Source organism: Triturus cristatus, chromosome 5_2 (assembly GCF_964204655.1).
Source record: "Triturus cristatus chromosome 5_2, aTriCri1.1, whole genome shotgun sequence".
Classification (NCBI taxonomy): domain Eukaryota; kingdom Metazoa; phylum Chordata; class Amphibia; order Caudata; family Salamandridae; genus Triturus; species Triturus cristatus.
Genome location: NC_140588.1, coordinates 350,289,730 through 350,316,678, shown reverse-complemented (window position 1 = coordinate 350,316,678; position 26,949 = coordinate 350,289,730). Strand labels below are relative to the sequence as shown.

The 26,949-nt window shown below is 48.4% G+C and overlaps 1 protein-coding gene across 6 annotated transcripts in view; it reads right to left on the bottom strand.

Moving 5' to 3' along the window:
* EXOC2 (exocyst complex component 2) overlaps nucleotides 1–26,949 on the bottom strand; it is a 1,204,847-nt gene that overhangs the window by 80,600 nt on the left and 1,097,298 nt on the right. The gene's annotated exons all lie outside the window — the stretch shown is intronic.

The following is a 26,949-nucleotide window of genomic DNA, read 5'->3' as shown; positions in this document are numbered from 1 at the left end:
TTTGGCTCCTCCAGACTGGCTCCCGCTTCCTTGCAAAAGAGAAGCACCCCAGACCTCCCTGGTCTGCACCAGAAGCAAGTCCTCCGTTCTTCGTGGGTTCCGCTTGCCAAGGCTTGGTGAGTCCTAGTCCAACTTCGACGCCGCCGACAGCAAGAGCCTTCGTGGGACAGCTCGCCTCCTGGTCCTGGTCGTCCTCGACGTTCCCTGGTCCTCGTGGCTGCAGCGACAAGCTTCACCTTCACCTGCAATCTTCACGACATCGCCTGGTTCCTTCCTGGTTCCACGTGGTCACTGGCTAGTGACCTTGACTCTGTCCCTTCTGCTTGCAGGTATCCTCTCTTCTTGATCCCAGCCTTGGGATCCACCGGACACTCTTCACTGACCGCCTGTCAGCAACTTTCCTTCAGGCATCCATAGAAGTCCACGACGAAATCCGACGCAAGTTCACACCTATGCACCCGCAGTCCGTGGGCTAGGTAACTTGGGTACTTCGGTGCTCACAAGGGTAGTGACTATCCTAGGGTCTAGTTTCCGAGTCTCGACTCTCTAGCTGCTTCAGAAGTGTCCTTAAACTGTTAATTGCTAACAACTACTATTTCTATCGACTTTTACGCATTACGCGTGAGTGTTTCCACTCTGCACCTGAATCCCGTGGGCCTCCCACTTCCTAACTGTTGCTAGTGTAGTGTAGCCCCAGCGATTCCCTAGGCCGAGGCCTATCCTATTTCCGTGACAGTGGTCCTTATACCACTTACTTAGTATATGGTATGCGTGGCCCCTAGGGCCTAACTGTATTACTTACCTGTGTGACTTAATGTATGCTTGAATAAGACTGTGTTGTACTTACCTCTAATCTCAAAGAGTGCTGAGGGTTTGTCTAGAATAAATACACTTTATTTTGATATATATCTGTTGTGGTGTCCTTTCATTTAGTATTCAAGGGATTATATATGGTATCACAGCTGGCTTCACATGCCATTCAGAGTTTAGCCTAAGACTGCTCTTGTCCATGCTACCACTAGGATAGCTGGTCTATAAGGTTGCCTTTACAACCAATCACCATAAGGGTTGTTTGGACTGATATAAGGTGTACACTAGAACTAGTGACATCATACATCAGGCCAACTTCTCACATTGGTGAGCAGCGGTTGGGATCTGAGCTTGCTGTTGTAATACCATTGTAATCTTGGGATACTAAATTGAAAGATCACACAGATGTTGTTTAGGTACATATAACATAGATTATAATACTTAAGTCCTACTGGACTTAGTGGTTGTAGGTTGAAGGGAGTAACACACCCTGACTACAACTACCAGAGAGGTTTAGTAGAAACAACTAGTGTAGGTAGGTGCACACACCACACCCTCACTAGATCATGTCTCTGGGAGGAGATCAAGTAGATGCTCTCTCAGGAGGGGCAGGTCTGAAGAAGACCCCCTCTAGATATGATACCCTAACTTTTCAGGAGATGAGACAATTGTGTACCTGCAGAAAGTTAAAACAGGGTGCAAACCCTACCCTCCTTCAGCTAGTACAACTCCTAGAGGAGTATGATGCTCTTAGAGCCTCCCAGGCCAGTACCCTAGGTACAAAGGAGGGTCTACCCACCACAGATGAGTCAGATGGGACTTCAGATGAAGAGGTAGACAGCCAGGGCCAAGTAGGAAGACTTAGCCAGGCTAACCTAAGCTTACATGGGAGTTTTCATGGGGTCCCCCCATACAGACCCCCAAGTGGGCTTTCACAGAGAAGCAGGAGGGACAGATCCCCTTCAAGGGAATCCATCCACTCCCATGTCTCTAGCATCTCTAATGCTTCCTCTCACAGGGGAATGACTTCCCCTGAGAGAAAGGAGCATGAAGCCAGAATGAGGGAAGCTAATCTGAGGATTCAGAGGGAAGAACTTGCCCTTGCCAAGGAGAAGCTTGCTCTGGCTAGAGAGCAAAAGTTAAGTGGGTCAGAACCCACTGGTGGCAGCAATATCCCTAAGGATAGAGACAGGCACTATGATAATAGAAACCTGAGCAAGATTGTCCCTCCCTACAAGTGTGGGGATGACATCCACAAATGGATAACTGCTTTGGAGAGAGCTTGCAAAGTACAGCAGGTACCCCAAAGTCAGTGGGCAGATATCTTGTGGCTCTCCTTCTCTGAGAAAGGTAGAGACAAGCTCCTCACAGTTAGTGATAAGGATGCAGACAATTACACTGTCCTGAAGAGTGCTCTGATTGATGGGTTTGGCCTAACCACTGAACAATACAGGTTGTTGTTCAGGGATACCCAGAAGACACAGACTCAGGACTGGACTGACTTTGTAGATTGTGCCACTAAGGCTCTGGAAGGCTGGCTAGTGGGAAGTAAGGTTAAGGACTATACAGGATTGTATAATTTGATCATGAGAGAGCAAATCCTTAACAACTGTCAAAACCAGCTACTGCATCAACACCTGATTGATTCTGATCTGACTTCTCCCCAAGAATTGGGAAAGAAGGCAGATAGATGGGTCAGGACTAGAGTTAAGCAGAAAAACCAGAACCAGGGCGGTGATCAGAAAAAGGCAGACCAGAAGGGTAATGATCAGAAACAAAAAGACCAGAAGTCTTCACCAGGTCCCCAAAAGGCTCAGGGGGAGGGTGGTTCCAAAAAGGATAAGAAGAAAGATGGCCAAAAGAAACCCTGGTGCAATTATTGTAAGTCCAACTCACATTGGTTTAGTGAGTGCACCAAAAAGGATAAGCCCCCAGCAACCATTGCCCCTAAGGCAACTGTACCCCCTAGTCCAGCTGTAAGTGGTGGTTCCCAGCAAAAGGGTGTAGTAGGGTTAACCCTGGGAACTGAGGAGGATTCTGGCCTAGTCAGAATACCTACTCAGGCTGTTCTGATCTGTGATGGGGACTTAGCTTTGTCCTCTACTGTAGGCCCCAGTAACCTGGGCAAGTACAGACAGACTCCTTTTATCAACCAAAGAATGGCTCAGGCCTACAGGGACACTGGGGCTAGTGTCACAATGGTGACACCTGCCTTTGTGGACCCTGGACAGATCATACTAGGTGAGAATTACCTAGTGACCAACGCTAGCAATGCCACTACCTCCCATAGTGTGGCTATTGTTAACTTCTCCTGGGGAGGGGTAACTGGCCTCAAGAAAGTTGTTGTTAGTTCAGACCTTCCTGTAGAGTGTTTACTGGGCAATGATCTTGAAACTTCAGTTTGGTCTGAAGTGGAGTATAGGACCCATGCAGAAATGCTGGGGATAGATGCACATGTCCTTGCTGTGACCAGGTCACAGGCCAAAAAGTGCACCACTGAACAAGTGCTGGATCCTGAAACTATGGACCAGTCACAACCCAAGAGAAAGAGCAGTAGGGTTAAGGCTGTGCCTTCCCCCCTGCCTCAGGTGGTGGATCAGCCCTCCCAGGAGGATGATTCAGAGAGCCCTGAAGGAACTGTCCTAGAAGAACTTGAACCTGATCAGGTTGAGTTTCTTGGGACAGGGGGACCTTCAAGGGCAGATCTGAGGCAGGCTCAATTAGACTGCCCCTCTCTTGAACCCCTCAGACAGCTGGCTGCTGCTGAGGCTGCAGGGAATGCTCAAGGTACCCATAGAGTGTATTGGGATGAAGGGCTACTGTACTCAGAGGCTAGAGACCCCAAGCCTGGTGCATCCAGGAGGTTGGTCATACCACTGAAGTTCAGAGGCTTCCTTCTTACCTTGGCCCATGATATTCCCCTTGCAGGACATTTAGGCCAGAACAAGACTTGGGACAGGCTTGTCCCTCACTTTCACTGGCCCCATATGTCAGAAGATACCAAGGAGTTTTGTCGCTCCTGTGTCACCTGCCAAGCCAGTGGCAAATCAGGTGGCACCACAAAGGCCCCCCTCATACCACTACCTGTGGTGGGGGTTCCCTTTGAAAGAGTGGGCATAGATATTGTAGGACCAATGGACCCACAAACAGCATCTGGGCACAGATTTATACTGGTGATAGTGGACCATGCCACCAGGTATCCAGAAGCTATTCCCCTGAGGACCACAACAGCTCCTGTTGTGGCAAGGGCCCTGCTTGGAGTATTCTCCAGAGTGGGCTTTCCAAAGGAGGTAATTTCTGACAGAGGTGCCAACTTCATTTCAGGATACTTGACTGCAATGTGGAAGGAGTGTGGTGTGAACTACAAGTTCACCACACCCTATCACCCACAGTGCAATGGGCTTGTTGAGAGATTCAACAAGACCCTAAAGGGAATGATAAAAGGTTTACCAGACAAGCTTAGGTGAAGATGGGACATCCTTTTACCCTGCCTTCTGTTTGCTTACAGAGAGGTCCCACAAAAGGGGGTTGGCTACAGCCCTTTTGAACTTTTGTTTGGGCATCCTGTAAGAGGACCCCTATGTTTAGTAAGGGAAGGATGGGAGAGACCTCTCAGACAACCCAAACTTGATATAGTGGATTATGTACTTGGTCTCCGCTCCAGGATGGCAGAGTATATGAAGAAGGCTTCTAAAAACCTTGAGGCAAGCCAAGAACTCCAAAAAGCTTGGCATGACCAAAAGGCTGTGCTGACTGTTTACCAGCCAGGGCAGAAAGTGTGGGTGTTGGAGCCAGTGGCCCCAGCAGCACTCCAAGACAAATGGTCTGGACCCCACACTATTGTTGAGAAAAAGGGAGAAGTCACCTACTTGGTGGACCTTGGGACTCCCAGAAGCCCCCACAGGGTGCTTCATGTCAACAGATTGAAGGCATATGTTGACAGGGCAGACATGGGCTTACTCATGGCTACAGATGAGGGGCAGGAGGAAGAGAGTGACCCTCTCCCAGACCTGTTGACTCAGAACCCTGATGATGGCTCAGTTGATGGTGTGGTCTTTTCTGACAGCCTCACTGTCCATCAGCAACAGGACTGCAGGCAGGTTCTGCAATCCTACAGACATATGTTCTCTCTGACCCCAAGTCAGACAAACTGGTGCACCCATGAGGTGGACACTGGTGACAGCCTGCCTGTGAAGAGTAAAATCTACAGGCAACCTGACCATGTCAGGGACTGCATAAAAGTTGAGGTACAAAAGATGTTGGAGCTGGGAGTCATTGAACCTTCAGAGAGCCCTTGGGCTAGTCCTGTAGTTCTTGTGCCAAAACCTCACACCCAAGATGGTAAGAGAGAGATGAGGTTTTGCGTGGATTACAGAGGTCTTAATGCTGTCACTAGGACAGATGCCCACCCAATACCTAGGGCAGATGAGCTCATTGACAGACTGGCAGCTGCTAAGTTTTTGAGCACATTTGACCTGACAGCAGGCTACTGGCAAATCAGACTAGCTGAGAATGCAAAGGCCAAAGCGGCTTTCTCGACCCCAGGAGGACATTATCAATTTGTGGTAATGCCCTTTGGTTTGAAGAATGCACCTGCCACTTTCCAAAGGTTGGTGAATCAAGTCCTTACTGGGTTGGATGATTATTGTGCAGCTTATCTTGATGATATTGCTGTCTTTAGCTCCACCTGGGAGGCTCACCTGGTCCACCTGAGGAATGTTTTAGAGGCCCTGCAAAAGGCAGGCCTCACTATCAAGGCCACTAAGTGCCAGATAGGGCAGAGCAAGGTTGTATACCTGGGCCACCTAGTTGGTGGGGGTCAGGTTCAACCACTGGAGAGCAAGATCCAGACCATAAAGGACTGGACTCCTCCAACTACCCAGACTCAGGTCAGAGCTTTCTTGGGCCTGACTGGGTACTACAGAAAGTTTGTTAAGAACTATGGGTCCATTGTGACACCACTTAATGACTTGACCTCCAAGAAAATGCCAAAGAAAGTTCAGTGGACAGTAAGCTGTCAAAAAGCATTTGATGACCTGAAGCAGGCCATGTGCAGTGCACCTATTCTGAAAAGTCCAGACTACTCCAAAGAGTTCATTGTCCAGACAGATGCTTCAGAGTTAGGTGTGGGAGCTGTTCTTTCACAACTTAATATAGATGGTCAAGACCAGCCCATTGCTTTTATAAGTAGAAGGCTGACCCCTAGAGAGAAACGTTGGTCAGCTATTGAGAGGGAGGCCTTTGCTGTGGTTTGGGCCCTGAAGAAGCTGAGGCCATACTTGTTTGGCACTCACTTCAAGATTCAGACAGACCATAAGCCCCTCTTGTGGCTAAATCAGATGAAGGGTGAAAATCCCAAACTTCTTAGGTGGTCCATTTCCCTACAGGGGATGGACTTCACAGTGGAACATAGACCTGGGACTGACCATGCCAATGCAGATGGACTCTCCAGATATTTCCACTTAGAACATGAAGACTCAACTGGTCAAGGTTAGTTTAATGTCCCTAAGTTTGGGGGGGGTTGTGTAGGAGAGTAGGGTCTGCTTTCTATGTTCACCCCCACTTTTTGCTTTTGCTTTACTGGTTTTCGACTTAGATGTGGCTGTGGGCCTGCTAATCAGACCCACAGCCCTGCTGTTCTCTCTCTAAATTAATACTATGTACTTTAGGTGCATAACCCATTTGGATAGGATCACCTTATTGCCCCCTGTACAGTGTACCTTAGGTACCCAGGGCATAGGTGTACCCTAGGCCTACCAGGGGCTGCAGCATGTATTATGCCACCCCTGGCCTGGCCTTCCATTATGACACAACTGGCTGATCACTCAGCTGGGGCAAGGTTGTGTAATCACCCCTTGCTTAGGTGTAGTATTCCTATACCTAACTTACATATAGACACATGTGTACCTATCAGCCACTCCTATGGCAGGCCTTAACAATCCTGGAGGCAGAGTGCTTGGTAACATGTGAGATGGTGCTCTAGCATGAGCTGAGCCTGTCTGCAGCTTTCGGAACCATGTCCTTATAGCTGTTCTATGATATAGCCTACCATATACTCTTAAAGTGCCTTATAATCTTAAACGGTTATGGTAACTATGGTTTGGCTTTATCAAAACATGTCGTGTAAGGTGTCTAACACTTTGGAATAATACCCCATCCCATTTCTGGGGATGAGGATATTATCCCTCCCTTCTAGAGGGAGAAGACATGTTGTAACCTACTTACCCGGTTAAAGTTAACCAAAGCCCCAGCATCACAAAATGGATGCTGCTGCCACAGACACGAGTCTGACCTCCTGCTGCTGGGAGTGATCCCGGCAAGGGAGGCTTAGACAATAGGTTTCCTGCCTTGGGAGGTGCGAGCACCACCCCAGACAGGCCTTAGTGTATTGGGGCAGGGAGGGATGAAAAGAATGAGACATGCCTGGGGCACACAAGGTGTCCCGTGCATAGTCCAGTTCAAACCGGTGCTGGGGCTCTCCAGCACCAGTCCTGGCGCAAAACTGGACAAAGGGAAGGGGGTGTAACCACCCCCCTCCCAGGTCCCACCCATAAGGCGTGACCTAGCAGGTAACCCAGCCCCCCAGATTTGGATAAGAGTGGTAGCTGGGCCCCAGGAGATTAGATGATCCTGAACCTGCAACTTGAACAGAAACTCTGGACCTTCGACATTCGACGAAAGAAGAAGACTGAAGAATCTCCCTTGTGGCCAAGGAATGGCTACCCTGTGCAAACAGGCACCATCAAGAGACTACCCTTTGCTTTGCTTAAGTTCTACGAGGGACCGACTGCAGAGCCCGACCAGAGCCTTGACTTCCAGACTTCTCCGACCCTGATCCACATCCACAGCCGAGCTGAGATCCGTGGAGGCGACGAGAGACGTGGGACCGGCTACCTGGGAAAAGTGGCGAGTATCTTCCAGCGCAGCTTCTGAGGTACCCTCGAAGTTGTGCACCGGGGATTGAGAAGCCCCAACCCCAAGCACCATCTGCACCGAAGATCAGCCCCCCACACTCCACGAGTTCTGCGTGGGGCCCTTCTGCATTTTCCTGCTTGCCGCGCCTGTCCGGTTGCTTGCCCGTTGGCTAGTGGCCTTTGTGACGACGCATCCAGAAATCTTCACTGCTGGTTTGGCTCCTCCTGACTGGCTCCCACTTCCTTGCAAAAGAGAAGCACCCCAGACCTCCCTGGTCTGCAACAGAAGCAAGTCCTCTGTTCTTCGTGGGTTCCGCTTGCCAAGGCTTGGTGAGTCCTAGTCCAACTTCGACGCCGCCGACAGCAAGAGCCTTCGTGGGACAGCTCGCCTCCTGGTCCTGGTCGTCCTCGACGTTCCCTGGTCCTCGTGGCTGCAGCGACAAGCTTCACCTTCACCTGCAATCTTCACGACATCGCCTGGTTCCTTCCTGGTTCCACGTGGTCACTGGCTAGTGACCTTGACTCTGTCCCTTCTGCTTGCAGGTATCCTCTCTTCTTGATCCCAGCCTTGGGATCCACCGGACACTCTTCACTGACCGCCTGTCAGCAACTTTCCTTCAGGCATCCATAGAATTCCACGACGAAACCCGACGCAAGTTCACACCTATGCACCCGCAGTCCGTGGGCTAGGTAACTTGGGTACTTCGGTGATCACAAGGGTAGTGACTATCCTAGGGTCTAGTTTCTAGCTGCTTCAGAAGTGTCCTTAAACTATTAATTGCTAACAACTACTATTTCTATCGACTTTTACGCATTACGCGTGAGTGTTTCCACTCTGCACCTGAATCCCGTGGGCCTCCCACTTCCTAACTGTTGCTAGTGTAGTGTAGCCCCAGCGATTCCCTAGGCCGAGGCCTATCCTATTTGCGTGACAGTGGTCCTTATACCACTTACTTAGTATATGGTTTGCGTGGCCCCTAGGGCCTAACTGTATTACTTACCTGTGTGACTTAATGTATGCTTGAATAAGACTGTGTTGTACTTACCTCTAATCTCATAAAGAGTGCTGAGGGTTTGTCTAGAATAAATACACTTTATTTTGATATATATCTGTTGTGGTGTCCTTTCATTTGGTATTCACGGGAATATATATGGTATCACAGCTGGCTTCACATGCCATTCAGAGTTTAGCCTAAGACTGCTCTTGTCCATGCTACCACTAGGATAGCTGGTCTATAAGGTTGACTTTACAACCAATCACCATAAAGGTTGTTTGGACTGATATAAGGTGTACACTAGAACTAGTGACATCATACATCAGGCCAACTTCTCACATTGCTCCCAAACTGTGGAACTCCTCTCTCGAAATTCGCTCCTGCACCGACCTTCTCGTGTTTAGGAAACTCCTGAAAACCTGGCTGTTTACTCAGGGCTAGCTTCTGCCTCCCCGTCAATCTGGTTCCCCAGCGCCATGAAGCCAATCGGCGTACGTGCGCTTTACAAACTCCCACTAACATTAACATTAACATTTGGTGCAGTAGAACAAGCCCTTGGACAAAAGCAGAATGCACTGCTATAGCCCGGAACAGGATGCGCCCCACTACATGCTGTAACTGTCCAGACTGGCCCATTGTCATTCTGTATATTATAATCAGCCAGCATAGAGAAGATCAATTGGCCCATCGCAGTCTGTATTAGGCCGGGGAGAGGCTGCTTTTTACCACAGATTTGGAGTGCGAGCCTGCCCCAACAGGGCGTTCTGCAGAACTCTGAGGCTTCTTACAGAGAAACAGTGCAGCTTTGCTGCAATACCCCAAATTACAGACAAAATGCGTCCATAAAAGGGATCATAAGGGAAGTGAGATCCAAATAATGGACGGTCCATGAAATCTACAGACGGATGGTCACCCTAGCAGTATGGGCAACAGTAATAATACACTGTTCGATGTCAGCTATGTCTTCTTCAACTATACCACAGCATGGGCAAGAAATTTATAACGAGTTCAAGTGGATCTTAGTTTCTTACCAAGCCCAATTCAATGAGTGCAAGGGATTTGACAGCTTCCTCTTGCCCGTAGTGGATAAAGAAACGAGAAGGAAGGAAAAAAACTCACATGAAAAGGGGCGGTGTCCAGCCTCTGGCTTTGCCTAGGCACGTCACACACACAGAGATGAAGTGGTGCCTTATGAAGCACCAAACAAATGTACTGGCCACTTCCTCCTTCTCCTGGACCCAAGGGACGTCTGGGAAATGTAGTTCCCAGCAAAACCACAGTATTCACGCGTCCTACTCAGTGGGATGAAAGGGCACGTAATATAGCACCGAACACCTTGACAACCACCTTCTCCTAGGTCTCAGGGACTTTTCAATAGACCATCTCCTCCAACAGAGTTCAAGCATTCAACACAGAGCTGCCCTTTGCTAAGATAGCACCCAGGGTGTGGGCGGACAGAAATTTGGCACCCTTGTTGATGGTTGTGAATTAAATGAGGCAGCAGGGGGTCCGTTTTGTATTCACTGGTCAGTATCTGGAAGATCAGGGACTGGCTCCTGAACACAAAAATCCCCGGACGCCCCACAGCGCACCTAAATCACCGATAACTTTGCAGCCTCACGCAAATTAAGGTTTTGTTGATGTGTGTCAACAGGGATCAGAGAGTGAAGGGAGGGCAATAAAGGGGGCTAAAGGGTGTTAAAGAACAAGTTACTTACCTTTCATAACCTTACCTTCTGTAAGAAACCTAGGTTAGTTATAGATTCCTTACTTTAGAATTACCCCCAGGCATCAGACTGGATCCGGAAAGTTTTTCATCAGCAGTACTTCTGCGCGTCGGAAGGTGGCGTCGGTTGGCACCGAGTCCATCATTGGCTTCATGGTCGCCGGAATGACGTCGCGGTAGCTACTTAGACGCCGCCCTTGCGCGCTGTGGTCAGGTCTGTACAGGACTTCCTGCGCCCGGAAACGCAGAGCCATGCAAGACACTGACCACTGGTGCACAAAACTAAGGCATTGAAAGGATGTCCTTAACTGTAGAAATCAGTTCGCAGAACGGGGAGGATGGGTGGGGCGGTAAGGAATCTATAACTAACCTATGTTTCTTACAGGTATATCGTTAGCGAAGGTAAGTAACTTGTTCATCTGAAAGAAACAGTTAGTTATAGATTCCTACCTTAGAATAGATACCCCAGCAACCCCAGAGGTGGGTCTGCAAACCAAGTTCACACCAGAAAGTCCTGGAGAACAGACCAGCCAAAGAAGCTGTCTTTCCGGACTTGGCTGTACAGGCAGTCATGTTTTCTGAACGTGTGCAGCGATGCCCACGTGGCTGCCTGACAGATATCATGTAGAGGGACTCCTCATCCCAAAGCAGTAGTGGCTGACGTCACCCTGGTGGGATGGGCACGTAGCCCCACTGGAGGATCCTTTTTTGCAAGAGAATAGCAGGCTTTAACACACAAAATGACCAATCGAGAAATGGTCCTCTTGTGTACGGTCCGACCTTTCTTGGCACCCACGTAGCCACAGTTGGTCATCCACCCGGAGCGGTTTGGTGCGATCTAGATAGAAAGAAAGCGCACGTTTTGGGTCCAGACGGTGAAGCCTCTCTTCCTCTTTAGAAGGATGCAGAGGCGGAAAGAAGGTGGGCAAAGTGATGGTTTGCCCGATGTGAAAGGAGGTGACCACCTTGGGAAGAGAGGATGGACGAGTTCTTAGGACAACCTTGTGCGAATGTACAGCCAGAAAAGGAGGCTTAAATGAAAGAGCCTGGAGCTCACTACCTCGTCTGGCAGATGTGATGCAACCAGGAATGCAGTCTTAAGAGTTGTAGAGGACAGTTGTGAAGCGGCTCAAAGGGAGCACACATCAAATAGGTCAAGACCAAATTTAAATCCCACTGAGGCATTACGAAGGGGATAGGAGGAAAGAGATGAGTAATGCCGTTTAAGAAACGATTTACATCCGGGGACTTGGAGAGAAGGCAGGTCAGGAAGCCTTAGAAAGGCAGAAACGGCCAAGAGATATCCCTTGAGAGTGCCCAGAGCAAAGCCCTGCTGGGCCAAAGAAAGGAGGAACAAGAGAACCTCCGAAAGAGGGGCAGAAAGGAGATCCACAGCCTTTGCTGCGCACCATGCCACAAATTTGTTCCATAAGAAGACATATACCGTCTTAGTGGAGGGACGCCTGGCTGCCAAGATTACATCACAGACTTCGGGCGGCAAGTCAAATGACGTCAACTGCCGCCGCTAAATCTCCACACAAGGAGGTGGAGGCTGGACAGGTTCGGGCAGAGGACCGCCCCCTGCTGCTGCGACTGAAGATCATAGGGGAAGACTGGAACCACTGATCTGCGCAGATGAGCTGTGACCACCGCCATCAATTTCGTGAACACCCAAGAGGCGCTGGTAAGGCCAAAGGGGAGCATGGTAAACTGAAAGTGCTTGTGGCCTACCGTGAACCGCAGGTAACGCCGGTGGGCCGGCAGGACGGGGATGTGGAAATAAGCGTCCTGCAAGTCCAACGCTACCATCCAGTCTCCAGGGTCGAGGGCAGACAAGACCTGCGCGAGCATCAACATCTTGAACTTCTACTTCCGGAGGGAGCGGTTGACGTTCCTGAGACGCAGGCCCTTGTCTTTCTTGGGTACCAGAAAGTAGTGGGGATAGCAACCACATCCTACTTCTGGGGCAGGAACGTGCTCAATGGCTCCCTTGGCCAAGAGAGCCGTGACTTCTTGTTGGAGCAGGCCCAGATGATCCTCCGACATACGACGGTATTGAGGTGGCATAGCTGGAGGGGTAGCCTCGAAGGGGAGGGAGTAGCCCCTTCGGACTATCTGCAGAACCCACCTATCTGACGTGATGGTGCGCCAGTGGGGGGGGGGTGGAGGGGGGGGGGGGTGATGGCGGATCCTGCCGCCCACTGGTGATTGATGGGCCTGGAATGTTGGACTGGGAAGGTTTGGAGGCTGACGCAGAGGGAAGGTTGGCGGAATGGCCCGCCCGCTGGCCCTCAGAACCACAGCGGTGGTTCCCATGTCCCTGGCAGCGCGAAGTTTGGGGAATTGCGTCGGCCTATGACTCTGGGTGGGACGTAGTGGGGCAACCCTTCCGTAGCCACGAAAGGGGCGAAAAGCAGACTGCACAAGGCGGTTGGAGAGGCCCAAGGTCTTGGCCGTAGCCCGCGAGTCCTTGAAACGCTGTAGAGCGTTGTCTGCTTTGTCACCAAAAAGGCGACGGCCATCAAAGGGCATGTCCATAAGGGTGTTCTGGACATCCCTAGAAAAGCCAGTTGACCTCATCCAGGCGTAGCGACGAAGGGCTACCAACGTTGAAATCGTCCTGCCTAGAGAGTCGGCGGTATCTAGCCCACACCGGATGGTAAACTTTGCTGCATCCCTCCTGGCAGCAACAGCCTGGGAGAGTACTGTTCGGGCCTCCTCCGGACACTGAGGCAGCACTTGTGCAACCGTATCCCACACAGAGTGGGAATAACGGCCCGAGAGACATGCGGTGTTAACGACCGCAGTCTCAAGCTGGTGGAAGAAAAGAATCTTCTTTCCACGATGATCCAGCTTCTTGGATTCCCTATGTCTTGGAGGTAGAGGCTTGGACCACCAAGCTCTCAGGGGTCAGGTGTGGGGAGAGAAAAGTGGGGTTGCCCGCTGCCGGGCAATGGCGTCGGGGAATAATCCTATCCACGGGAGCCCCCGTATTGGGCCTGGACCAGGTGCCCAAAAGGATGTCAGTTAGGGCTTCATTAAACAGCAGCAGGGGCTCCGAAAAGATCGCTTGGGGTTGAAGCACCTTTGTCAGGAGGTTAGTCCAGACCGCCACTGTAGGGAGCTCGAGGTGGAGAGCCTCAGCCGCCCTACGCAACATCACGGCATAGAAAGCTCCCTCCTCCGTAGCCACGGTAGGAGGAAACAACATGCCATGGTCTGGGAAGGTATTGAGACCACTGGCATACCCCAGGTCCTCTCTCCAGTCCGGGTCATAATCCAACTGGTCAGTCAGAGGGTCACCTGACCCCTCCCAGTCCTCCTCCTCATCCTCTGGGTGCCAATCTGGACTGAGAGGTACCCCAGGAGGGAACAGGGGCACAAAAACCCCACTTGGCGTTGGATCCGGCATCGGGCGACACCGATCCAGCTTCGTGTCCATATCAGGATGGAGGCCGAAGTCAATGCCGGCCGGGGGCACGACAGGCGTTGAGTGCGGGTGCCAAGGAAAGCGGCGCTGGTGGAGGTATAATGAGGTAAAGCCGGCGCCAATCAGGATCCAGGCCTGGATCCATGGGGCCCTGCGGTGCCGGGTCCGGAGCCGCCGGCAGAGAAGGCCTAGGACCCCCAACAGAGTCAGCATGGCCCAAAGGTGCACCGTCTGAGTCGGGCTGCCCAAAGATGGCATGCATCACCTCGTAAAACTGAGGAAGCTGGACAGGTGTCGCTCCGGGTCCCGGAAAGAGAGGGGATCTCGGAGTCGGCCTTTCAGGCTCCGCACGTGGAGCCGAGAGAGGGGCATCGCCTGCATCCCTCGTCGTGTCAGCCGACCGATGGGGAGAAGTCGAAGAGCGACGATGCTTCTTCGACTTCTTGTGCTTCGACTTACCTGACCCTGAGTGCTTCGACTTGGATGACGAGTGGTGATGGCTTCGCGACCGGTCCATCGACCTCCCTCGCGACCAGGACCTCGAACGACATGGAGCCGACTGCCAATGCTCAAAAAGCTTTCGTGACCGCTCCCGCAAAGACTTCGGAGCCATGGTCCGGCTGTCGGAGCACAACTTGGGGTCATGGTCATGCTCCAGGCAAAAGAGGCACACGCTGTGTGGATCTGTCACCGACAAGATTCAGGTACAGGAACCGCAAAAGCCTTGACGCCGGGCATCCCTACGTGCACCAGGAGTCGGTAGGACTCAAAAAAGCGTCGACAAAAGTCACTCAAAAAGTTCTGTCAAAAAGTGACTGGAGGAACCTCTCTCTTCGGATCTGCGCTGGCTAGCGCGGAAAAAGAAATAACTGACGTCAGCGCCCGAGGGCGGCGTCTAACTAGCTACCGCAACGTCATCCCGGCGACCACGATGCCAACGACGGACGCGGAGCAGACGCACCTTCCGACGCACAGAGGTACTGCAGACGAAAAACTTTCAGGATCCAGTCTGACGCCTGGGGGTAATTCTAAGGTAAGGAACCTATTACTAACTGTTTCTTTCAGATAACATCCCCCGCGGTATTATAAAGAAGAACTGAAATCACTTTAAACTGGCTGAGCACACAGAAATGAACAGTCAGGGTCAAGTACAAGGCTGGAGCAAGATGAGAAGGGCGCTACTGTTCGCATAACCTTAATCCACACAGCTCCATGTGCCCCACAGAATATTGGCGGCCTGGGCTCCCATGCTGAAGACTGGCACTGACTAGCAACAAATCCCTCCATAACCTCTTCCTTGAAAACATTTCGCTGCACCTCCCCATTCTGCCAATTGCCTGGTCCTTTTACTGGTTTTCTTCCCTCGATGGGCCGACCTCCTGGTAAAAGGCTTCAGATAACACTATTGGAGGCAGGCACACAACGCCAATAGTGCTCAAAAAGGGCTTTAACCCCTCCCCCGACCCCCTGTTGTGTGTGTCAGCCCAGGCTGAGACAGACCGAGAGTCTCTCTCTCTCACTCTCTCTCTCGTCGCAGCCTCACCCGAGCATTTCACAGGTCTTTAAAAGATCATTTATTTGATAACAAGGCATTGTTGTTTTTTGTACCCATTCCTAGTGCCCCTGCATCTCCACTCTGCCTATTCCTTAAAGGTGCAAATTACTTTTGCTGCCACAGTGTGAGAATGCATTTTCTGAAAACTAACATTAGGCTTTTTTTATGTGCAGTTTTATATAGCTTGAACTCCACCCTAAGATGTTGGGGCACTTTGCATGAGCACCAATTACGGTATACAAGGACACCTTCTTTTTTGAATGCACAGGGAGATTAGGTGATTTGCACAGGATCACAAGATGTTGAGCTGACGCTGGGACTTGAAACTTGTTCACCAACTCAAAGCCAGCAGCTCTGTCAGTTATGCCACATACTTTCCACTTTCAAGTCATAGCAATATATTACCTATCAAGGCATATCAATAGTCTGAAAGTTTGTTGCAGGACCCATGGATTATTTACTTCCTCCACCCTCCATTCTTGATGGATGCCATAATACAAATTATATCTGAGACCCCACTCGTTACCATGGATAACAAATATGCTGAGTTTCTCAAAGTATCTGTCCTGCATTCAGACAACTAACCCATCATTCTCGACGCTCACACTGTGATCACACTGTATTTCCATGCACTCATGCCATTCACGCTTCTCTTACCCTGCACCCACAGAAGCACACCTCTCAGCCTGCACTCACATGACACTTCACTCACCTGGCACTTTCACCCTGCAGTCTCACCACTCACCCTACATTCACAGCGATCACACTTACACGGATCAACATGCACTCATGCCGTTCACCCTGAACATGTTGTTTACCCTGTACTCACATGATACTCTACTCACCTGTCACTCTTACTGCTCACCCTGTAGTCTCACCATTCACCTATGTACTTTCACCTGCACCCAAACTCAAATGGGCACATTCCTCACCCTGTACTAACATCACTCACCCTGCACTCACTCCTCTCACCCTACTTTCACATGGGCACATCACTCATCCTGCACTTACACAGACACTCTGGTCACTCACACAGCTCGCCCTTCACTCACTTGGGCTCACCACTCCCCTAAACTCACAACACTCAAACATGCTCAACACTCGCTGAACTCATACCACTCACCCTGCAGTCACAGGCACACTGCTCAGCCTGCATTCACATATCACGCATGCAGCTCACTCTTCCTGCACACAGGCATAATAGTTTGCCAGAACTCACAAGGACACACCACTCACCCTAAGCTCACTATCACAGCTCACCCTTCACTCATGCCGCTCACCCTGCACTCACACAGGCACACTGGTCCCCCAGTGCACACACAGGCACATAACTCACTCTGCATTTACACCGCTCACACCGCCCACCCTGCACTCATTCCTCTCACTCTGTATGCACTCCTCTCACTCATGTAGCTCACCCTGCATTCACATCGGCACACCTTTCACCCTACACTCGCAAAACTCACACTGTTCAGAATCATCCAATATTTATATGAGCTCACCTCTTATGCTGCACACATAACAAGCATTGGCAAAGTCCCTTGCTGTATAACATATGTCTTGCAAGCTAGAGAGCAGGCGCAAGCAGCACATACTCTTTCAGCGGCAGGACCTAAAAATTCCCCAACTGTCATAAATATACAGATTGCTACACGGCACCTGCAAAATATCTGTCTTTCCTCAAAACTAGGGGCCTCATTTATAAAAACAAATGGTGCTGCGCCGCAAGCCATTTTGCTGTGCTGAGCTGCATCATTGTAAAAGCACAGGGTTACGTTGTATTAACAACAACATAATGCTTCCAAGTGCTTTCCCCTGTGCTTGAGCACAATTGGCTGCCATGTGCCAGTGCAGGCACCCTTGCATCTTGTTGCAACGGTGCCTGCGTTGTGGGGAGGATTTTTGATTGTGCAGGAAGGGACACCTTCCGGCAAAAAAACAATAATTGATGGCATTTTCCTCTTTCTATGCGTGCTGCAGAACGCAGCAAGCATAGAAAGAGGAAAAAACAATGAGTAATAAAAGTATTTCTCCTTGATGCGCCACTCCTAGACCTCCCCTGGGGAGGCATAGGATTCTGACGCATTCCCAGATTTCCAAAACTTTGTAAATCTGGGAATGTGTCAGTTTTCATGGATGTTGCGTGGGAACACCCATAGAACACCCCTTTCATGCAGAGTAATGTGTGAAAGAGGCCCATTACAAGGCCATGAAAAGTCCTGTAGGGTGACTTTGCGTGGCCTTGTAAATAGGAGCAGGCACACTGCGCCACCGGTGCGTCACAAAAAAATTATGCACTAGTGGCGCAATGGCCGTGTAAATTAGGCCCTAGATACCTAGTCAGTCCCATCTGTAACTATGTGGCCGGTGCAAGAGGGGAGAGTGATGGCGAAAGGAGGGAGATCAGGACTGAGGCTTTGAGGGATGGTGCGGGACTGAGAATCAGTCTGAGGCTGTGGGGATAAGCTGAAGCAAGTGTTTATTTGGTCCAGGAGGAGAAAGCAGGCAAATGCTGCAGAAGGGGGAAGCAGGCATAAGAGGTTAAGGATGAAGCAATAGGACAGAGGCTGTGAGCTGGTGATGGAATAGAGTGGGGACTTAGGTCAACGGTGCATTGCAGGTGGTGATGTAGCACTGGCTTTAGAGTTAATTTTTAATCCTTCACCTGAGCTCCTTTGGCCTGCAGAGTGAGCTGGTGTTTTCACACTTGGTATAGATCAGTGATTGAACCTGTTGGCCTACAAGATGGCAGTGCTCTATGGTGGCAGGTACCACAGTGGAGAACTGTCTGAGGCTGAGCTGAGTGGATGGGGCTCGTGAAAGCACACCAAAGCTTCGACTCTGCATGGGAACACAGGTGCCACTATTGAGGTTTTCTGTTCATCTTCTCAGTTCAGACACCTTCAGTTGCTGTTACTACACAGCGTGACCAAAGGGTTGCAAGTGATGCTATAGCATTGGTCCAAAAGCCCCTTGGACCTGTCACTGTGGTGGAAAGTCTATTTTTAGCAAGCTTCAGTATTTTAAAGTTTGAATGTTTGACATTTATCACTTGAATTCTAACATCTACACATGACATGGAATCTTTGCGCATTCACCATTTCACAGCATAGCTTTTGATTAGTTAAAAAAAATTAGGCCAAAAATCAACATTTTGCATAGTTGCCCATTGTACTGTGTGACACCTATAGCCATTCCTGGCTTTCCATTAACCACAATGCTTCATTATGGAGCGTGTGTTTTTTTTTTTCTACATTGTAGGTTGGGCTTGAAAATCCCAAGATGCAAAGTGTTATTGGATAAAAAACCATGTTTGCCAAAGCAGTCAAGCATTTCATAAGATCAATTGGATGTGGTGATATTCATTTTTAAAGAGTGGATTAGTTTGTTTCCAATAGTTTGCACATCACAGCACTATACACGTATCAACATTTTTCCAGACTACTACATGGAGTTATGTCATGGGTTACCATGACATAATTCATTATCCAGAAGCAGTGCAGTGTTTTTTTTACCCCTCTCGGTTTTATTCAAAATCGTAGTTTTCATTTCTTTCCTCTCATGCATTTATTGCCAATAATCTTACACAGTTCCTATATGAACCCATTGTGCCTTGGACTTTCATTGAAATCTTAGTAAGTGAACAACAGTGACTCCATACAGCAAGGTAGTGCACAGTTGTCCTGTCGGACTATGCATTAGAATTATGAGTTGGTAGCAGGGAGAGCTGACTGAAGCCAAGCTGCCTTGCTTCAGAGGAACCTGTCCTAAATCCTGTAGAGATGACCTGTGGCCTGAAGAGTAGACCGTGGTCAAGAGACCTAAACATGGGACAGGCGATTTGAACAGGGGGAGATGACGATGGGCCTCTAGATGACAAACCCACTTGAAGAGATTACAGGTAAAAGGATCCTCTAACCACAGTAAACTGAATTGGCAGTACCTTAGGAAATTCTAATGCCTCGGCAACACAGTCAAAGGCCTCTGGACTTTCCCTTACTGTGTGCCTGGCACAGCGGCATTACTTCAAACCGCCAAATTATTTTAGACCCCCTCCATCCCTCTCCAAGGCTCAATCACAATTACAACAGCGCTGCACAGTTCACTAGAATACAAACCACCAGTTACTCACCTTTAACCTCCTGACCACACAGAACTTCAATAAAGCTGCAAAAGCTTGTAGACCAGCATCATCACTGGTAGAAATATGTCCTGCTCATATATGCAAGAATATCCTCATTACTAGCACCGCAACTGATCTAGCCAGAATTAACAACAACTCCTTGGATAAAGATCTCTTCTAAAAGAATGCCCTAAAACAAAGAGGCTTTCAAACAAGGTCTTCTTCTATCTTCCAGACAATAAAAAACTGTTTATAGGCAAATAGATTGAAAGCTCAGCGTCAAGACATATAACTACATTCATTGAAGTACGTAACCTTCTCTTAGATTACCAAAACAGATTCTGGTATGGCTGTGGCACAAAAGCAGCACTGACTTCCACATGGGTTGATTTAAACACTGGAATGGGTTCAAATGGAGTACCAGCACGCCCATTACTTGACCGCTCTCTAGCATTTGATTCTGTCCATCTCTACAGGGACTTGGAATCGGACAGATTTTCTTAAAAATAACTTTGTATCTGTAGTTAGCTATACCTCTGCCCATAATACTTCCTACAAATCAACTTTTCTGCCAGCTCATCGACAGACGCTTGGTGCATTCCTACTGAATGTGCCTCAATATGTTTACATGTATGGGAACTGTTCAGTGTGGCATGCTAACAATAACCATTTTTTTTTAGTGTAGCATAGGTGTGTGGCAGTGCATTTACTTGTAGTAATATTACCAACACATCTGCACACAACTGCGGGAGGAGGAATGGTATTTGGGGAATTAAACCTATGATTTACCAGCTACCTACCCCAACTTCACGCGTGGTAACCCACAAAGCAGTCCTTAGTTCATAAAATTATAAAGGCTGGGTCCAAAGTTTTGCTCAGCAATTTCAAATGTCAGGAGAGCTGAATACCAACACTGTCAAGGCTTGATTCTACTGTGTGCCACTTTCATCTATCAGCAGTCACTCCCTGCCCCCTTATCTTACTCTTGCAGGTTCTATAAAATGTTTGCTTTCTCGTTTTCTCATACTTTTTCCATCTTTCTCTTTCGCCTTTCCCCCTTTTGTGTTTTTCTCTCTATTATTCTAGAGCAAAGTCTGATGATGAAAAATCAGTGCAGGACCCCAAAAATTAATGCAAGTGGGCTCCACCTGCAACCACCAGCTCAAATTAGGCACTGCCACTGAGCCTAATATTTTCAGACCTGTATGTAAGGGCAGCTTCACCCATGAATATTTTTCAACATCCAATTGGGTAAACTAAATTGTGCCTTCAGTCGTTTCTGGGGTAGGAGCATATTTCTGGACTTTCAATTAGAAATATTTCACAAGCACATTGTCCTGCACAGAAGAAATTAGGGAATTGGCAAAAAGGGTGATGTCTTGATATACCTTTGTGAAAAAACGTCTTATGTGCTTTGAAATTAAAATTTATAGAACCTATTTTTAATAGTCAGTGCACTCAATCTGCTTTTCAAAGATAACTGTAAGTAGCCTAAGAACAGTGTAAAATCTACGAAACATGCTTGTTACAATATCAGGTTTGTCCAATAGGTTTAAATTGCACGGTTTGTCACTCATTATTCTCATATTGGCTATGAGGATAGCTCGTACTCCACTTCTGGAAATTCTTATCCTGCCCCATTGCTGCTTCCAGCAATATTAGCACCCCCGAAATTTTGCTATAGTTGTGCCCCTGATTGGAGGCCCACTTTGCAGGTGACCTGCCACATCCGCTGATACTTCTGTCAGTATGCCTGCATTTGCTTCATAATTACAGCTCTGCTGGGAATAATTTCACAATCTTTGTCTGGTGTGAGTAAGTGGCCTAACAATAGCCTCCGAGCAGGAGGGCCCCCCGAGCTCAGTGGCGGCTGCTCCATTACGGCGTAGGAGCGCCGCCCCACTGCTCTCTCGAGCTGCGAAAAAGCAGAAGCCAGAGGTATGCCTGTTTGGGGGCGGGTGGATATGCCTGGTTGGGGGCGGGTGGGCGGGTGGATATGCCTGGTTGGGGGCGGGTGGGCGGGAGAATATGCCTGGTGGGGGGCGGGCAGGTCGGGGAGGAGTAGCTTGCACCACTCTGAGTGCTGTGACTGCTTGGTCGGCCCTAGGGCCGACCAAAGCAATCATGCGCACTTTACATTTTCTCTATGTAGGCTGCATGCAGCCTACATAGAGAAAATGGTCTCCCAACAGGTGCCCGGCTGGGTGCCCGGCTGGGTGCTGCCCGCGACGCCGCACCAATCACAACACTGCCATTGCAGCGTTGTGATTGGATACAGATGGGGAGGGAGGAGGGAGCATGCCGGTTCCTGTTCCTCCTCCGGACCGGCCCAGGAGCAGATGCGGCACGGGAAAGGGATCAGGTTATTTTTTGTTTTATTATATTTTACACCCCCCAAGAATTGCGAGCCGCGATTGCAGTGTAGACAAAACAGTAGATCTTGTGGCAGGCTGAAAACCCTGAAGGGTCAGAAGGGCTGCTACAGAGTCAGGATTATGTTGTGACTGACTCCCTACCAGCCCTTTTTGACTTTCAGGTCTGCTTCATTCTGTTATAGTTGAATCGTAGTAATCCATAGCATCCTGCATGGCTACTTTCACAGCTGTTGGCTCCTATGTGCCCCTTTTCATGCAAAGAGTCTGTTCATCCCTTCTATTCTCCTGCAGGCAATTTCATTGTCACAAAGGTCCCTATAATTTCCACCCTGGCCTCCACGCACCCCCACTTCCCCTCCCGGACGAGTGGAGCCGGCGACATTTGCAGAGAGACTAAGGTTTGAATGGGCCTTCAGACTGAAGTTTCACTCTTTTCGTGTTGTGTGCGCAGTGGACGAGTGTGAATAGTTGGCAATCCGTTCACCAACACCAAAAAGCACATACTGATTCTGACAAGCTCCTCGAGGGACGATTCTCCTCAAAGTCTGCCTAATGAAAGAAAAGCAACAATTCCTGATCCTGTTAACAATGACACCATGCCACCAAACGCACTGTGCCTCTAACATCATTTTATTCACAAACATAGGCAATTTATGTAATGTTTCCTTTTCCCAGAGTAGCTATGCATGCATTTCCATACCCTCTGTGCTGTTGGCGTTAGATAATTTCCTTATTTTTGTAACCGATATATCCTCCCAAATAAATTATTTTTATATACATTCAGCAACGTCCTACACACTTATGGCAAAACCAGTTAAGAAGGGTGTACTGCGTTTTCTGTAAGATGAATGTGTATTTTATTGGGAGTGCATCGTGGTAGGGGCTCAGATAAGCATAGGAAATTCATGCCAGACGTTACGTCCATAGCATCCATGTTACTTCTTTGCGGGTTTTCATCTCATTTGTATCGCATGTCCATAGACATGCAGAGATTCCCCTGGAAACGCCCCCTCTAGCACATACATGTTGCAGTTACAAGTACATAATTTATGCATACCTCAGACTCATTAACAAAATTTTGGACATACGTTTGCAAGGGACAAAATGTTCCCATGCCTATGTGCTGTATATATTCTGAGCCTGTAGGTCCACATTCACAATTGCAACTTGCGCCCAGGGGAAGTGAGCATGGAGGGCGGCCTGCGATTATGAACACAGATACCACTTCCACGATTTTCCCCTGGCCCAATATACATAAAAACGTGGTAAGAATTGTCTCCTATGATCGTCATGGGTATGGTAGTGGGGCCTGCTGCTGTCAGAATAATCTTGGCACTGGGCTTTTCCTACCCATTGAAGTCAGAGTATATTGCCTACATACAGCACATTTTGCTTATAGACAAATTCATTTTGTTAATTCACAAGTATACAAAATGCTTCTTGTGCAGAGCGAGATATACATTTAGTGGCTCTGTGACTTTTTTATGTCAAACACCTGTAACTTCTGATGCTGGTCTAGCTTGCAGCACTGACAGAGTGCATATTTCTTTTCTTCAGTAGGCGAAGACCAAAAAAAGAGAGCCCATTACAATGTCCTTTTTAGGTCTCGCCTGAGCCAGTGCATGCGCTGCCCTGGCGAGACATTTAGTAAGTGGGCTTTTAAAAGTCCAACAGTTTTTCGGTGGCATGGAGCGTGCGGTTACGCGCACAGTCACGAGCAGAGGCGCCATCTGGCTTTCCTCTCTCGTCATGGTGCGCGATCACTTTCACTTTTGCCGCTCGCATCGCTCGCGAACTTCAAGCCTTGTTTTTTTAGTTCTGAGTGCTTATTATACTAACAGTACTTTATATATAACATTTTGTAAAAATATTAATGATCTGTTGAATGCTCTGTGTTTCCATTCTCATTAACAGTAACAAGGTCAGTCTTATTTGCGCTTTTCTTTGGGTGCTTTGCCTCAAGCGGTGATGAGAGAGCTTCCCTTTTTCTGAATGCTTGTTGTTCTCACAGGAACGCGTGTAACACTGTTGTGTGCGCTCCCCGCAGAGAGGGAACATAATCAACTTCCACAGTCAGGAAGGCCGCACCAGTCTTCTCTTTGACGTGTGACCTTCGGTTTCACATTAGCTTGCCTGTGCGCAACACTGCAGTTTTACTCCAGATCACTGCTTATTTAACAGTGGTTAAAGTGCAACACTGTAGAGCGCTCGTCGCCTCTGGAGCGAACGTTTTAAAGATATTTTATCGGCCGCTTTATTTTTTTGAGTTCAATTCAAAAAAGAGAAATCGGATACTTTTATATAGTAAATGATTGTTAAAATTTGCTCCGCCTCGCTTTCTTCATGTTCTTTTCACCCCACGTTCCCTTACTTGTCTCTGGGATCTCCTGTTTTCTCAAGTTACGTTTTTAACGCCCGTGCCCCATATTTCACTTGTGTGGCGTCCCCGTTCTAATCCCTCCCCCGCTCCCTACCACCACCACCACCCTACTGCAGCCTCTATGTACTTTGCCATCCCAGTCACGCCTATCTTCCACCATTTCGTTTACTCACCCTACCTCAATTTTCTCCCCCACTGCACCTCCCTGCCTCACTGGTTTGCCTTTGGGAATCCATTTGTCCAACTTTTCCTGTTGTCTTTCTTTACTCTCACACATGCTCTACTGTTCTTTTGCGAGCTCTCGCTTTCCTACCCTGTGCAGTCTCGTGCCCTCATTCCTCTTCTGTAGTGACTTTTCCTATCCTCTAATTTGCTGCTCTCATTCTGTCTACTTTTCCCTGCCTTCCTCGATATCACTGCCTTGTTTCTGTGAAGTCCTTTGCCTCCAGCCTAACTTTGTCTTTCATACACTTTCCTCCTGATATTACCCTGTCAACTCTCATGCACACCGCCTGCACCCCCCTTCCCCCCCTGTACTTCTCTATAGAGCTGGGGGAGTGAACAGATTTATTGGGAGAGTCGAGCCAGAGCCGATCCAAGGATCTGCAAGCGCGGGACTCTGCGGGACCACACGAGAGAGCTCAGCGACAATGCCAGGAGCGTGCCAGAGTTCCAGGGACAACTACACCGCTAACTTCACTCAAAGTGTTGTCTGGCAGTGGAGTGACATGTACCTTAACTCATCAGTTTTGAAATCATATCCAGACTTAGTCAGTTTCCAAACTGCTCAGAGAAGCCCTGCAACATGCAGTGTTTCATTGCATGAGCTAATAAAACAAGCATTGGCATAGCCAATAGGTCTCGCCTTTGGGACGTTTTAAGTGTTTAGCCATGCAACAGTTGTTGTTGCACCAAGAATATTGTGTTGCATAAATAAATACTTAGAAGGTCTCAAAAGCGAGACCTATTGGCTATGCCAATGCTTGTTTTCTCTTGGAGGACTGCCCCTACGTTTCCTCAGGCGATCACAAAAATAAAATAAAAAGAAACATCCATATTATCCATAACCGTACTATCAGACCCCAGGGTCATGGAATATTACATTCAGTCCTTCTAACATCAGACCCCACACAAAACCCAGAAGCAGAGAGACTCAAATACAGTCCCTTCTGTCGCCAGGCGCCCCCATAAAGACCAGTGCCAAAACTGCCCATTCTTCAAATACATGGTCAGAAAATATGACAATCCGACCCGCTACTGTCACCCACCAGCCAAGCCAGACACATTCCACCCTCCTACACACCACATCAATAACAGCAGACTTAAGCCTCGCTTGTGCAGGCGGTACACCCGGCTGTGACTGTACTTGGGTGGGATACTGACCGGTTGTTGACAGCTTGGGGGATGTGGAGAGCCTGTGTTTTCTGCTGCGATGGTACATGGCCTTGCGTTCCTCTTGTTGGGCAAACTATATAACATTTGTAGAAGCAGGGGCTTAAAATGTTCTGACCAAAGAGGTAGCATGTTTCATACATCAGTGTTTGCCTGTACTTTTTCCAGATTGTTTTATTATTACTGTTGTAAGGGGCTTACTTATTTATTTTTCTCAGTGTGTAGATGTCTAGCATATGTTACCTCGCTTCAGTGGCGTTATGGGGCCCACTCTCCATTTAGCTTTTAACGTCAACACAAAAACATTATTTCGAGCAATCCCTTGTTGGTAAATTTTTTCACTACACACTTTTCTCCCACACTGTAAAAATACGCCTGGCTTTAATGTACAGCAAAGTAACGTTCTTCGTCTGTGTGCATTTTAAGAACTTTGCTAATTGTGAGACGACCCATCTTTTTTTAATATGTATATATTTGTGCTTGTCTGTGGACCCCCACGCGGGCTGAGTTGACATTAAAACTGACAGCATTGACTTTTCCCACATTGCTACCTTTCTTTAGATGCCACCTGGAAGGGTAGACTTGCATATGTTTGTGTTTTTATGAGCGTGCGCACTGGCAGGTCTGTGTGGACGGGAGCGTGCGAGGCCAGGTTACTCGACCCCCGGGGCCTGGCCTTGATTGATAAACTGTTTTAAAAGAAGCAAAATCACTCTTGCTTCCAAAACGGGATGCAATTAATTTACATTCCGTTTTGGAAGCAAGAGTGGCGTGCTTCTTTTAATACAGTTTATTATGTTCACCAAAATAGTTTTTCTAATAATATGATATGCAGTGCCTGCCTCACGCATGAAAGATGGTTTCTGCCTCAGTCGGGTTACAGCCAGTCCGTACCTATCTAGTTGGACAGTTTACATTTGGTATCATTTGCGAGCCTTCAATGCTATTACATTATGTATTTGTGGTGAAGCGTCAGCTTAGTAGTAAGAAGAGGAATAAGCAAGAAAAGGAGTTAGAAGTGTAGGATTAATTAGAAGTATGATTTGGTGTAAATAGGACTGAGTAGGTGCACATTTGTGTAAGTATGAGTAAGTAGAAGTAACTGTAGGATTAAGAGTAAACAGAGATGTGAAATATAATTAAGCATAAGTAGGATTAAGAGCAGGGTTATGGGTAGGAGTAAGAGTGATCACAGAAAGAATGAAAGATAATGAGGGAGAAGATGAAAGGTGCAAATATATAGAATGGT